This window comes from Macaca mulatta, chromosome 2 (genome assembly GCF_049350105.2).
Source record: "Macaca mulatta isolate MMU2019108-1 chromosome 2, T2T-MMU8v2.0, whole genome shotgun sequence".
In the NCBI taxonomy this organism is placed as follows: Eukaryota; Metazoa; Chordata; class Mammalia; order Primates; family Cercopithecidae; genus Macaca; species Macaca mulatta.
The window spans coordinates 174,851,766-174,866,027 of NC_133407.1; the positions used below are offsets into that span (position 1 = coordinate 174,851,766).

Here is a 14,262-nt window from a genome sequence, read left to right on the forward strand (position 1 = left end):
TTTGTAAAAGATGCACTTTAAATTCAAAGGAACAAATCGGGAAGGGTAAAAAATGAAGAAAGAGGTGCATGCATACCATAACAATAACAGAGTTGAAATGGTTATATTAATATGAGATAAAATAGACTTCAAGATGAAGAATTTTACTAGACATGATCTTGTTAATAACATTTTCTAATGATAAAAGGATCAATACATCAGAAATATATAACAATTATAAATATATAGGCTCATAACAGAGCCCCCAAAACAAATAAAGTAAAATGTGACAGAATTTAAAAAGAAATAGAAACTATAGTTGGAGATTTAGCCATTCCTGTCACATTAACTGATGATAAAACTAGAGTGAAATCCAGTAAGGATACGGAAGACTTGAACAACACTGCTAAATTATAAGACCTAATTGACATTTAAAGAGTATTCTGGCCGGGCGCAATGGCTCACACCTGTAATCCCAGCACTTTGGGAGGCTGAGGCGGGCAGATCATGAAGTCAGGAGTTCGAGACCATCCTGGCCAACGTGGTGAAACCCCGCCTGTCCTAAAAATACAAAAATTAGCAGGGCTTGGTGGCATGTGCCTGTAGTCCCAGCTACTCAGGAGGCTGAGGCAGGGGAATCACTTGAACCCGGGAGGCGGAGGTTTCAGTGAGCCAAGATTGCGCCACTGCACTCCAGCCTGCAGCCTGGTGACAGGGTGAGACTCTATCTCAAAAAAAAAAAAAAAAAAAAAAAAAAAGAGTATTCCATATAGGAACAGCAAAATACAAATTATTTTCAAGCATACATGAAAGAATCTTCAGCATAGACTGTATGACAATCCATAAAGCAAGTCTCAAAAAATTAAAATCATTGAAATAAGTCTTTGTTATAATAATAGAATTAAATTAGAAATCCACAATGGAAAGATAATTGGAAAATCTCCAAATATTTTGCAATTAAATGACAGACGTCTAAATAACAATTAGTCAAAGAAGATATCAAAAGAGAACTTGTAAAACACTTGAAACTAAAAGAAAATAAAAACACAACATATCAAAATTTATGATATGCAGCTAAGCAATGTTTAGAGGCAAATTCATAGCATGAAATGCTTATATAATAAAGGAAGAAAAGTCTCCATCATACCTTTTACCTTGATAAGCAAGAAGGAACAAGTAAAACCCAAAGTAGACAGAAGAAAATTCAATAAAGATCAAAGCAAAAAACAATGAAATAGGAACAGAAACACAATAGAAAAAAATGGATGGAACCCAAAGCTGTTTTTTTGTAAAGATCCACAACATTAATAAACATTAACTACCAACCATATAAGAATTAAAAGAATTATAAGGAAATATTATGAACAATTTTCTTCCTACAAACTTAACACTTAGATGAAATTGATAAATTCTTAGAAAAACACAAATTAGAAAAACTGATTCAGAAGTAACAGAAAAATGGAATAGAGCTATCAAAATAAGTAATTTATAATTAAAAACAAGGGAAGAAAGATTTCTGTGAAAATTTTTTTTTTTTTTTTTTTTTTTTTTTTTTTTTTTTTTTTTTTTTTTGACACGGAGTCTCGCTCTGTCGCCCAGGCTGGAGTGCAGTGGCCGGATCTCAGCTCACTGCAAGCTCCGCCTCCCGGGTTCACGCCATTCTCCTGCCTCAGCCTCCCGAGTAGCTGGGACTACAGGCGCCCGCCACCTCGCCCGGCTAGTTTTTTTTGTATTTTTTAGTAGAGACGGGGTTTCACCGTGTTAGCCAGGATGGTCTCGATCTCCTGACCTCGTGATCCGCCCGTCTCGGCCTCCCAAAGTGCTGGGATTACAGGCTTGAGCCACCGCACCCGGCCGAAAAATATTTTACTTTGTAAAATTCTATGTTATTTGAATCTTTTATTGAATATGATCGGTATGTAGTCCTGAATGATTTATGTGTTAACCAAAATGCCTATCTCTGCTATCTATAGTTGTTAGGGGTTCAGTTTAATAAACTCATAGAACACATTAGGCTTCACCCAGTATGAAGTTTCTTTAGATTTAAGAAAGTGCATAGGAAATAACCCAGCATGCACAACAGCAGCATAGGTGTGGTCTTATATCTCCCAGGACCAGATTGCAATGTTCCTGCCACGCTGCTTATAGAACATGCATGGCCATGAGAAATGAAGCTGAAAATGTGCAGACTGTCTCAACTCAGGGAAGCATCAGCTCTGGGTTTTCTTAAACTTTTGTATCCAATCAGTTACATGGCCTTCTAAGGTGAATGTGATCATCACTAATTCTCTGGGGCAGCTACATCTCACAAACTGCAGTTATTCATTGCTAAGTCTTAACAACGGGGTATGGTGGTTGTTCCTGTACACACGCCTTGATTAGATTAGATTTTAATATGGATCTACTCTAGTTAAATTCCTAAGCTTTTCTTACATTAATATTTCAAGTAGGATTAAATATGGGGGAAAAATCCTCAGGCTCTTCAGAAACTAAAGGAAAGACCAAAAAAAAAAAAAAAGTTTTTAGCTCCTCTTAAAAGTCTGAACAGGCATTGCTCAAAGGTTAATAATAGGTATATGTCAAGATTATTGATGATCTTTTTCTTTCTTATTTAAACTTTTACTTGTTTTGTAATTTCACAATGAGTAGTAATTAATTTTATGTTCAGAAAAATAAAGCTATTTCCAAAAAAATTATAAACAAAATCAAACGTTTGCTCAATTGGAGAAATGAACTACTGATGCAGATGGCAAACATGCATCACACTTGCCAATGTTGAAATGACAAAGGATTTTATTGGCATGTCACATTCTTTAAAAATTACATTTTACCTTTAGTAACTAATTTTTAAAACATTATTTTAAAATTGCAAATACACTTTTAACTAAAATAAAGAAACATATTTTGAGGACATTGAATCTCCCGTTCTAGTTTTGTAGCCTGTTGGGTTGTCCAGGAAGGAGACGCTGAGATGGGCAGTAGCACGCAGCAGTTTGGTAAGGAGTGCTGTTGAGATTAACACTTGTGGAAGGAAGAGAAGAAAGCAGACTGAGCAGAGGGAGAAGTCAAGCTGCAGTGTAGTCTCAGCAGAAGCTTCAGGAGACCCCCTAGCTCTGAAGACAGAATGACCCATCACAGCTGTTCTTACGTTCCAAGTAGCAGTGAGGAGGAAGAGGAGAGGGAAGAAAAGCTGGGAAAGTGAATGAAGGGCCCATGTTGATGCAAGCAGCCCTGGGATGAGGGCATGTCCTTGGTAAGGTGATTCTCTTCAGCTGAGGCAATACCTGAAGGGAGCTGATAGTTTGAGGCTAGTCTTCAAGAAACCCTCCCAACAACTGGGTAATCAGCCCTTTATTCCTGAAGGGGGATTTGGGTGGTACATTACAGTGTTCATTACAATTTGAAAATAACAAATGAGGTACACTAAAATTGTCTTACAACACAGCCTGTATAGCAGATGCCATTAGTTGCCTAATTGAAATTCAACTTCTCCCTGTGGTCTCATTTGTTTGAAACAATGAATGTGCCAAACCCACATGGGGGAACATGAGCACCTAAACCAATTATGAGAAGCCCATTCACTGATTTTTTTTTCTTCTTCTTCTTCTTTTTTTTTTTTTTTGAGATGGAGTCTTACTCTGTTGTCAGGCTGAAGTGCAGTGGCCTGTCGGCTCACTGCAACCTCTGACTCCCTGGTTCAAGCTATTCTCCTGCCTCAGCCTCCCAAGTAGCTGGGATTACAGGCGTGTGCCACCACGCCCAGCTAATTTTTGTATTTTTAGTAGAGATGGGGTTTCACCATGTTGGCCAGGATGGTCTCGATCTCCTGACCTCATGATCTGCCCACCTTGGCTTCCCAAAGTGCTGGGATTACAGGCATGAGCCACTGCGCCCGGCCTATTCATTGATTTTCTAGAGCTTCCCGCTGCTCTCCCATCCTTCGCAGTAGTTAGTTGTAGTAGATCATGTAGCCTAATTCTAGATAATAAGACCCAAGGAAGTGTTTGCTATAGGGATTATGAAAAATATTTTGTTTTATTTATGGTTTAAAATTTATTTATTTTTTTGAGACGGACTCTGTCTGTCACCCAGGCTGGAATGCAGTGGTGCGATTTCAGCTCACTGCAACCTCTGCCTCCCAGGTTAAAGCAATTCTCCTGCCTCAGCCTCCCGAGTAGCTGGGACTACAAGTGACTGCCACGATGCCCGGCTATTTTTTTTGTATTTTTTAGTAGAGACAGGGTTTCACCGTGTTAGCCAGAGATGGTCTTAATCTCCTGACCTTGTGATCCGCCCGCCTTAGCCTCCCAAAATACTGGGATTACAGGAGTGAGCCACCGCGCCCGGCCTTGTTTTATTGTTAAAAGGTACAAATAAAGCTGACATCCCCTGACCTCTCCTAATACACCTTCCTCTTTCTTGAACACAGCTACAGTGCTTGTAGCTGCAACAGCCATCTTGTAAACAAGAGGAGGAGGTCAGGAAAACTTCCCAGTGTGTTCTGAAGTTGCTGAGCTGCTGAAAAGCCATAAATCTATCTCTGGGTTTCTTGCTTTTTAAAGAAAAATAATCCATAATGGTTTAAGTAGCTAAAATGGATTATTCTGTTACTTGCAGCAAAGCATAATCCAAAGAGATCCTAGAGTTATAAAATGGGATGATAACTCTATTGAGGATTTTGTTAAAATATATAGTTGATATATGTGATGTGTGCTTGTGTTTACCAAATTGTGGTGTATTTTTAATAAATTTGAAAACGCCAAATACTATACCCTCCTTCTGGGGTTTCATATTGCACATTAGCCTTCATGGTGTTAAAGATTAGCATTTAGATGTTCTGTCGTAAACATGCCTATTTCAAGTTTATGCTTTAGAAAAATGTGCTTCTTAAATTTCTTAAATATATTTGACCAAAAATCACCTGTTAAAACTACCTACTAATACAGAATACATTGGGATACATTATTTCGCTTGTATCCTAACTCACAGTCCACTAACTCATTCCCTATTTCTGTGATTGCTTTCTGCAGTAGTGTTCCTAGGAGCATCCAGTTTAAGTTGAATTAAGTCAAAACAGTAAAATATAGTTACATTTTTTTCTTATGCCTATGATTAGATTACTCCACCAAGCAAACTAGCTCTGATAGATTGACATGTTGAGCTGTGTTTTAGGATGTGGTCAAAGCCTGACAGAGAAATGTGCGTAGCAGCACATTTGCAGCATCATTTGCTGGTCACAACTAACATCCTGTGTCTTTCTACACCAGTTATTTTATCTGCCTGCAATCAGTCCCCTTTCACTGCTCTACCATTTTGCTTACTGACAGTGCAGAAACAGAGACATAAGGTGGAAGTATGCAGCTTCCTATGCGGAAGGAGGTCTTCTGTTTTGACAAAGGAAGTGATAGTTGTGGTCAGGAGATCAAGACCATCTCTGGCTAACACGGTGAAACCCTGTCTCTACTAAAAAAAAATCCTGAGTTGCATTTGATTCTGTAGCTTCACGGCCTGGTATCTCTATATATTATATCATGATCTGCTGCGAGGGACTTAGGTACACTCCCTCCCAGCCATTCTTGTGTGAATGACTGGATACGAGGCTTGCTTTGCTCTTTCACCTGCTCTTTAAAAATGCTTTATTTTTATTTGTAGTAATTCATTCAGGCATTCTGAAGAGTGATACAGAATGTCTTATAGATCTTAATTTAATTAAGAAATTAAAACTCGCTGAAACCTAATTTTTTTTCTTCCTCCATCTTCCACATCTTGATAATAGCACTATCATCACCCAGAAATCTAGTTCTAGCGAGAAATCTGGAACTCATTCTTGCTACCTTGGCATACTCTCTCTGTTGCCCAGGCTGGAATGCAGTGGTGTAATCTTGGCTCACTGCAACGTCTGCCTCCCGGGTTCAAATGATTCTCGTGCCTCAGCCTCCCCAGTAGCTGAAATTACAGGTGCCCATCACCAAGTCCAGTTAATTTTCGTCTTTAGTAGAGATGAGGTTTCACCCTGTTGTCCAGGCTGGTCTTGAACTCCTGACTTCAAGTGATCCTCCCGCCTTGGCCTCCCAAAGTGCTAGGATTACAGGCGTGAGCCAATGTGCCTGGCCACAAGACCTGGTAATTGATTCACACCATCCCTCTACTTTCTTCTCCAGGCCAAGCATTATCATCTCTAGCCTCCCTACCTCTTTCTACCCTTCCGAGTTTTATGACCCCTTCCCCACATAGCCTCCAGAATAATATTTTAAAAACTATTTTAGATCAAGTCACTCCCTTAATTAATGGTCATTTTCAATGGCTTTACATTGCACTGAGATTAAAACTTCAACTCCTTCTCATCCCCTAAGACCCTGCAGAGTCTGGACCTTGCCCTGTTTTCCAGTTTCAGTATTTAACACTTTCTCTTCGGCTCTTTACTTCAGAGCAAAGGTTAGGAAACTACATACAGCCCATGGGCCAAATCCACCCTATCATCTGTTTTGCAGATGAAATTTTATTGGAACATACCCACATGCATTCCTTTATGTATCATCTATGCCTGTTTTTATGCTACAATAACAGAGTTGAATAGTTGCAACAGAGAACATATTGTCTGCAAAGCCTAAAATATTACCATCAAGCCCTTTATAAAAAGTTTGCCAGCCCCTCCTTTAGAGCCTCACTGGCCTCCTTTTCTCTCCTTAATCAAGATAAACTCTTTATTACCTATGGTCTTTGCACTTGCCCAAGCCTCTGCTTGGGGAGGGTTCTGTTCTTTATAAATCTTCTTCCATCTTTTCCTCAATGACTCAGCTCAAATTCAGCTCAACTATACAGAAAGATTTCCCTTTAGAACTCAAATAAAATAGAGCACTTTTTTCCCCAGGTTACACACCACTCCATTATATCCTACTTTTTCCTGTATAGCACACATTAAAATAGAAATATCTTGCTTAAGTTTTTGTTTGTTGTCTACCTTGCCTGCATAAGACTGTATGTAAGCTCCAGGAAGCCAGGCCCCTGTCTATCTTCTTCAGCACTCCTTCCCCAGTACCTGGAAAGTGGCTGTACATACTAATTACTTACCAAATATTTGTTGATTTAATGCAGTAACAATTGTAACCCACTTTCCTGAATGGCATTCAATCATTTAGCTTCATCTCCAGTATAAACTTCCATAGGAAATATAATGCTCTTTCTTCAAAATAACCTAGAATGCATGAGAGGATAACAATACTCTATTATTGCAGCTCCTAGAGGTAGTCAAGTTGCTAGTTGTATTAATTCATGCGTGCATTTATTCATTCAACAAATATTTTTTGAATGCCAACTCTGAAGGGTATGGAGCAAGACATGATTTACAAGAACTATCCATTTGTCAGAAGTGTGACTAGCATCTTAATATGACTAAGATTTCTTTTTTCCAATTTTTAATTAATGCATAATAATTGTATGTATTTATGGTGTACATGTAATATTTTGATACAGGCATACAATGTGTAATGATTGAATCAGGGTAATTAGGATATCCATCACCTCAAATATTTATTATTTCTTTGTGTTGTGAACATGCCAAATCTTCTAGTTATTTTGGAATGTACATTATTGTTATAGTCATCCTACTGTGCTATTGAACACTACAATTTATTCCTTCCAACTGTATTTCTGTACCTATTAACCAGCCTCTCTTCATCTCCCACTTTTCCCTACCTGTCCCCGTCTCCGGTAATGCCATTCTACTCTCCACCTCTATAAAATCAACTTTTTTAGCTCCTACATATAAGTTAGAACATGTAATGTATATCTTACTGTGCCTGGCATATTTCACTTAACATAATGACTTCCAATTCCATCCATGTTGCTATAAGTGACAGGACTTCATTCTTTTTTATGGCTGAGTAATATTCCATTGTGTACATATATCACATTTTCTGTATCCATTCAGCTGCTGATAGACACTTAGGTTGATTTCATATATTGGCTACTGTGAATAGTGCTGCAATAAACATACGAGTGCAGATATCTCTTCAGTATACTACTTTCCTTTCTTTTGCATATACACCCAGTAGTGAGATTGATGGATCATACGGCAGTTCCATTTTTAGTGTTTTGAGAATCTTCCATACTGTTTTCTATAGTGGCTATACTAACTTATATTCCCAACAGTATACTAGCATTCCACTTTCTCCACATTCTCACCAGAATCTGTTCTATTTTTGTCTTTTTGAGAATAGCCATTCTAAATGGAATGAGATGATATTTCATTGTGATTTTTATTTGCATTTCCCTTATGATTAGTGATGTTGCTCATTTTTTAATATACCTATTGGCCATTTGTATGTCTTCTTTTGAGAAATGTCTATTCAGATCTTTGCCCATTTTTAATCGAATTGTTTTGCTATTTATGTTTGAGTTCCTTATATATTCTGTTATTAATCCCTTGTCAAATGGATAGTTTACAAATATTTCTCTCATTTCTGTTTACTCTGTTGATTTTCTTTGTTATACAGACACTTTTTAGCTTGATGTTATCCCATTTGTCTATTTTTGCTTTGGTTGTCTGTGCTTTTGAAGTCTCAGCCAAAAAATCTTTGCCCAAATCAATGTCCTGAAGAATTTCCCCAATGTTTTATTTTAGAAACATTATGGATTCAGATCTTACATTTAAGTCTTTAATTCATTTTGAGTTGATTTTTGTGTGTGGTGAGAGACAGCAGTTTAGTTTCATTCCTCTGCATATGAATATCCAGTTTGCCAGCGCAATTATTGACGGAACTGTCCTTTCCCCAATGTATGTTCTTGGTGCCTTTGTCAAAAATGATATGGCTATAAATGTGTGGATTTATTTCAAGTTTCTACATTCTGTTCCATTAGTCTATGTGTCTGTTTTTATGGCAGTACCATGCTAATATGCTATAGCTTTGTAGTATATTTCAAAGTTAGGTAGTGTGATTCCTCCAGCTTTGTTCTTTTTGCTCAGAATTGCCTTGGGTATTCTGGGTCTTTTGTGGTTTCATATAAATTTTAGAATTGTTTTTTTCTATTTCTGTGAAGAATGTTATTGGTATTTTGATAAGGATTGTGTCAATCCATAGATTGCTTTGGTAGTATGGACATTTTAACAATGGTAAGTCTTCCAATCCATGAGCATGGAATATTTTCCATTTTTTGTGTCCTCTTCAATTTCTTTGGAGTTTTATCGTTTTTATTGTAGAGAGCCTTCACTCCTTTAGTTAAAATTACTCCTAAATATTCTATATTTTTTGTAGCTATTGTAAATGGAATTGCTTTATTGATTTTTTTTCAGACTGTTCACTGTTGGTGTATAGAAATGCTACTCATTTTTATATATTGATTTTGTATCCTGAAACTTTACTGAATTGATCAATTTTAACTCTTTAAGAGTTTTTAGGGTTTTCTAAATATAAGATCATGGCATCTGTAAATAAAAATAGTGTTTCTTCCTTTCCAATATGGGTGCCCTTTCTTTCTCTTATGTGATTGCTCTGACTAGGACTTTTAATATTAGGTTGAATCAAAGCGGTAAAAGTGGGCAGTCTTGTCTTGTTCCAGATCTTAGAGGAAAGCCTTTCAATTTTTTCTCATTCAGCACAATATTAGCTGTGTGTTCGATATATCTGGACTTTATATTTTGAGCTCTGTTCCTTCTCTACCAGTTGGTTAAGGGTTTTTATCATAAAGGGATGTTAAATTGTATTGAATGCTTTTTCAGCATCTATTGAAATGATATGTTTTTTGTTCTTCTGTTAATGTGATGTATCATATTTGTATGTTGAACCATCCTTGCATCCCTGGCATGAATCCCATTTGATCATGGTGAAGATCTTTTGAGTATGTTGTTGAATTCAATTTGCCAGTATTTGGTTGAGAATTCTTGCATCTATGTTTGTCAGGGATATTGGCTTACAGTTTTATCTTTTTGTGTGTCTTTGTCTGGTCTTGGTATCAGGATAATGCTTGCCTCATAGAATAAATTTGGAAGTAATCTCTCTCTTCAGTTTTTGGAATATTTTGAGTGGAATTGGTATTAGTTATTTTTAAGTGTTTGGTAGAATTTAACAGTGAAGCTGTCAGTGTCTGGGCTTGTCTTTGATGGAAGACTTTTCAGTGCTATTTCACTCATGTTACTTGTTATTTGTCTGATATGTTTTGAATCTGTGTCCCCTCCCAAAATTCATGTTGAATTGTAATCTCTAATATTGGAGGTAGGACCTGGTGAGAGGTGATTGGATCATGGAGGCGGTTTCTCATGAATGACTTAGCACCATTCAGCATCTTGCTTATGTCCATTCACCTCAGCACTTGTGGGACTAGGGAAATTCTCTGCGAATAGTGTTATGTTGGCTGGGGAAGAGAGTGACAGTCTGAAATGACCGTTTCTCTTACCAGTCACAACGTCTTTCGATTCTGTGGGCGCAAGGGGTTCTTCCACTTCTCTCTTGAGTTCTGGTGTACTCAGGGTAATATTGTTGTCTTTGAAGTTTCTAGGTAAATTTTTATGGGGAGAGGGATGCCAGGGGATCTTTTATTCTGCCATCTTGCTGACATCACTCTGACTAAGAGATTTCAAAAGATAACGGGACTTCATTCTGAGATTTTCCTCAGCCTACTACCTGCTTATCCAAAACCACTACCTCAAGGACTGAGCAAGAATGTTGTTATTAACCCCTGGACTAAAACAGTCAACACTGGTCTTACCAGGCCTAGTAGAAACTGCCCTGTATAACAGCTAAGCATGTTTAGATAGGTTTAACTGAAGTATTCTACAAGAAGGGATAAAGTAGCTGGTGCTTTTTCTAGTGATTGTGACTCTGGTCAGCTATGCAAGGAGGAGCAGTGTGGGACAGAAGATGTTTTGGAGCTTGGTGATGTTGGCCTTGGATATAGCTCTACAATGGAAGGCTTTAGACAATACAATCACGGGTATTTTGTGGAGTTAAACAATATGTCATCTGAGAGCTAAGGGGAGGGTTTCATAAAATAGTGAAGAAATAGCAAAGACATGATTTTGTGTTAGTCTGTTTTCTGTTGCTATAAAGGAATACCTGAGGCTGAGTAATTTATAAAGAAAATAGGTTTATTTTGGCTCATGGTTCTGCAGGCTGTACAGGAAGAAAGAATAGCACTGGCATCTGCTCTGCATGAGGGCCCCAGGAAGCTTCCAATCATGGCAAAAGGCGGAGTGAGAGCAGGCATCTCATGGCGAGAAAGGGAGCAAGAGAGAGAGGAGGAGGTGCCAGTCTCTTTTGAACAACCAGCTCTTGCAGTAACTCATTGCTATGGGGAGGGTGCCAAGCCATTCATAAGTTATCTGCCTTTATGACCCAAGCACCTCCCACCAGACCCCACCTCCAGCAGTGGGGATTAGATTTCAACATGAAATTTGGAGGGACTAACATTCAAATTATATCCATTTCCCTTTCTCTGGGTCAGGGGAGGGGGTAGAATCTCCCTCTGTAGCCCAGGCTGAAGTACACGCCCTCAGCTCACTGCAATCTCTGCCTCCCAGGTTCAAGCAATTCTCCCGCCTCAGCCTCTGGAGTAGCTGGACTACAGGTGTGTGCCACCATAACCAGCTAATTTTTGTATTTTTAGTAGAGACAGAGTTTAGTAGAGACAGTATGGCCAGGCTGGTCTCGAACTCCTGACCTCAGGTGATCCACCCACCTCAGCCTCCCAAAATGCTGGGATTACAGGTGTAAGCCACCCTGTCTGGCATCAATTTTCTTATTTTGCATGTAAGACAATTTTTCTCTCACTAAAAACCATTTAATCAATTCTCTTAAATCTGGACCCATAGCTTGCAGGGTCTTAGCTATTTCGCTTTGTAGCACTCAAACTGCCCAGTTCAGATGATTTCACATGGTATCGTCTTAAATATTTGTTGAACCGAATAGCATGTACAACCTGAGAGAAGGTATTTTCCTGATGATTTTATCTACAGTGAATGCAACAAAAGTGTTTGTATGATTTTACTAGAGTAATCAGGTGTTCCATGCTGCTAAACACACAGCAGGCTAATAGAATCAGTTTCTGAAACTTTTTATTCACTGTATATATATAGATCAATTTAGAATGGTAGTGTTTAGAGATGGACCTAAATGCTGTTGGTATTACAAGATAAAGCTGCTTTATAATTGCCTTCTTATTTGGAAATGGCAAATCATAAGTTTCTAGATATTCTGCAAGCTGCAATCTCATTAACCTGCCCTTGAAGTGACACTATAAGCTGAAAAATGGTTCCTGGGGGGAACCACCACTCTAGTTCTAACCTTTTTTCCCCTACCACTGTGTCTTAACTGGCATCATTTCCAAGGAAGCCCTGCAGAGTTAGCACATTTTTAAGCATTTATATTTCTAGGAAAGAAAAGGAGAAAAAGGAACATATAAGTGTTACATACACAGTTGGTAGTTATGTAGTTCTTGTTGAAGTATTTTGCATACATTGATTCCAGTGCTTTCAATTTAAATCTGTTTTCCCTAAGGAGAGAATTAATTTTTTAAAAGGACCTTTTGCCTGTTTTCATTTTCATACTTCAGTGTCTTTCTTGCTAAATTAACCTAATAAGTATTTATACATATTGCTCCTATTTGCCATTGTCCCTCTTCTATCAGTGAAGACTCTGTATTAGAAACATTGAAACAAATTGTTAGCAATCAATGATTATACAAAAAGCTCAGTATTGCTCTGTTGTTAATAAAAGCAAAACTGGGTGGAAGATTTCATAGCATTGGGATATCATTTTGCCCAGTAATCCAGGTTCTCATTTGATACCAAAAAGCTGTCACAATAAGATATTGAATACATTCCAGGCAAAAGAAAAGGCTAATAAATCACTTTGAGAATTATGGCTAAGGATAAATATTGGAATTTCACAGCTCTTTCAGGAACTGCCATGTATTTGAACATTGAATTAGTTAGTGTTCAAAAGAAAAATGTGAAACTAGTTTAGCCAGGTAAGAAAATGCAGATTTTTTTTTTTTAATTTTAACAAAATAGTTCTATTAGCTCAGTTGACACTGAGCTATCATGTATTTGAGAAATCAACAGTTTCTCCCTTATAAGTGAAATACACAGATTCACAGTAAACCCCACAAGGCAAAGATTCAACTTATTTACTGACTCAATTAGGATCATAAATATCTGGATTTGTAAGAAAATATAAGTGTCATAGAAATTGTATTTAGAAGCCTTTAAACTGTATTATGTAAGCTTCTTACAGCAGATGACTTCTTTTCTTCTTTTTCTTTTTTGTCCTTTTTTTTTTTTTTTTTTTTTTTTTGAGACGGGTTTTCACTCTTGTTGCCCAGGCTGGATTGCAATGGAACCATCTTGGCTCAGTTCAAGCAATTCCCCTGACTCTGCCTCCCGAGTAACTGGGATTACAGGCGACTGCCACCATGGCTGGCTGATTTTTTTTTTTTTTTTTTTTTGTATTTTTAGTAGAGACAGGGTTTCACCATGTTGGCCAGGCTGGTCTCGAACTCCTAACCTCAGTTGACCCACCCACCTTGGCCTCCCAAAGTGCTGGGATTATAGGCATGAGCCATCACGCCTGATCCCAGATGATTTCTTATGCATTTTTATGATTCTCCATAATGTCAGAAAGAGTTCCGTGATTGTCAGAGGTGCTCAGTGTTTATTAGTAACAGAATGGAGTTAGTGCTATGTGAAATTGGTCAACCCAGACAGTCCTAAATTACACCATTACTTATCCACATTTTACCATTAAATATTGTTAAAGACTTCGTCATGTACTTTAAAAATTTTATCTCTCAATTTACTTCCACCAGTTTCCCCTGATGCCTTTTTCTATTCCATGTTCACCTCCAGAATATCACATTGCATTTAGTAATCACATCTCTTTGGACTTCTCTTCTTTTTGGTAGTTTCTCAAGTTTCCTTGTTTTTGATAACCTTGGAGGTTTCAAAAAATACTAGTCCAACATTTTGAAAAATGTGCTTCAATTAGAATTTTTTTGATTTCTTTTTCTCGTGACTAGACTGGGATAATGTGTTTTGGTGAAGACCACAGAGGTAAAGAGTCATTCTCATCACATCGTATCAAAGGCTCATACCATCCATATAACTTATCACTGTGGATATTATTCTGGATCACCTGCCTTGGGGTAAGTTTTGTCAATTTTCTGCACTAAAAAGTTATTCTTTTTATTTCTCTTTTCCCACACTGTACTAGTTGGAAGAACGTTTTTATGCACGGTCCATCTTTTAGAAGCAGAGAGTTATGATCTGTATTCTTAAGGGCAGAGTATTTA

General features: G+C 37.7%; 1 long non-coding RNA gene across 1 annotated transcript in view; it reads left to right on the top strand.

The window, feature by feature from the left end:
* The window catches only part of LOC144339543 (uncharacterized), a 52,475-nt gene that overhangs the window by 11,865 nt on the left and 26,348 nt on the right, over nucleotides 1–14,262 (top strand). The window contains exon 2 of the long non-coding RNA XR_013414582.1: nucleotides 13,990–14,115. This is a non-coding gene — a long non-coding RNA (uncharacterized LOC144339543). The remainder of the gene's footprint in view (nucleotides 1–13,989; nucleotides 14,116–14,262) is intronic.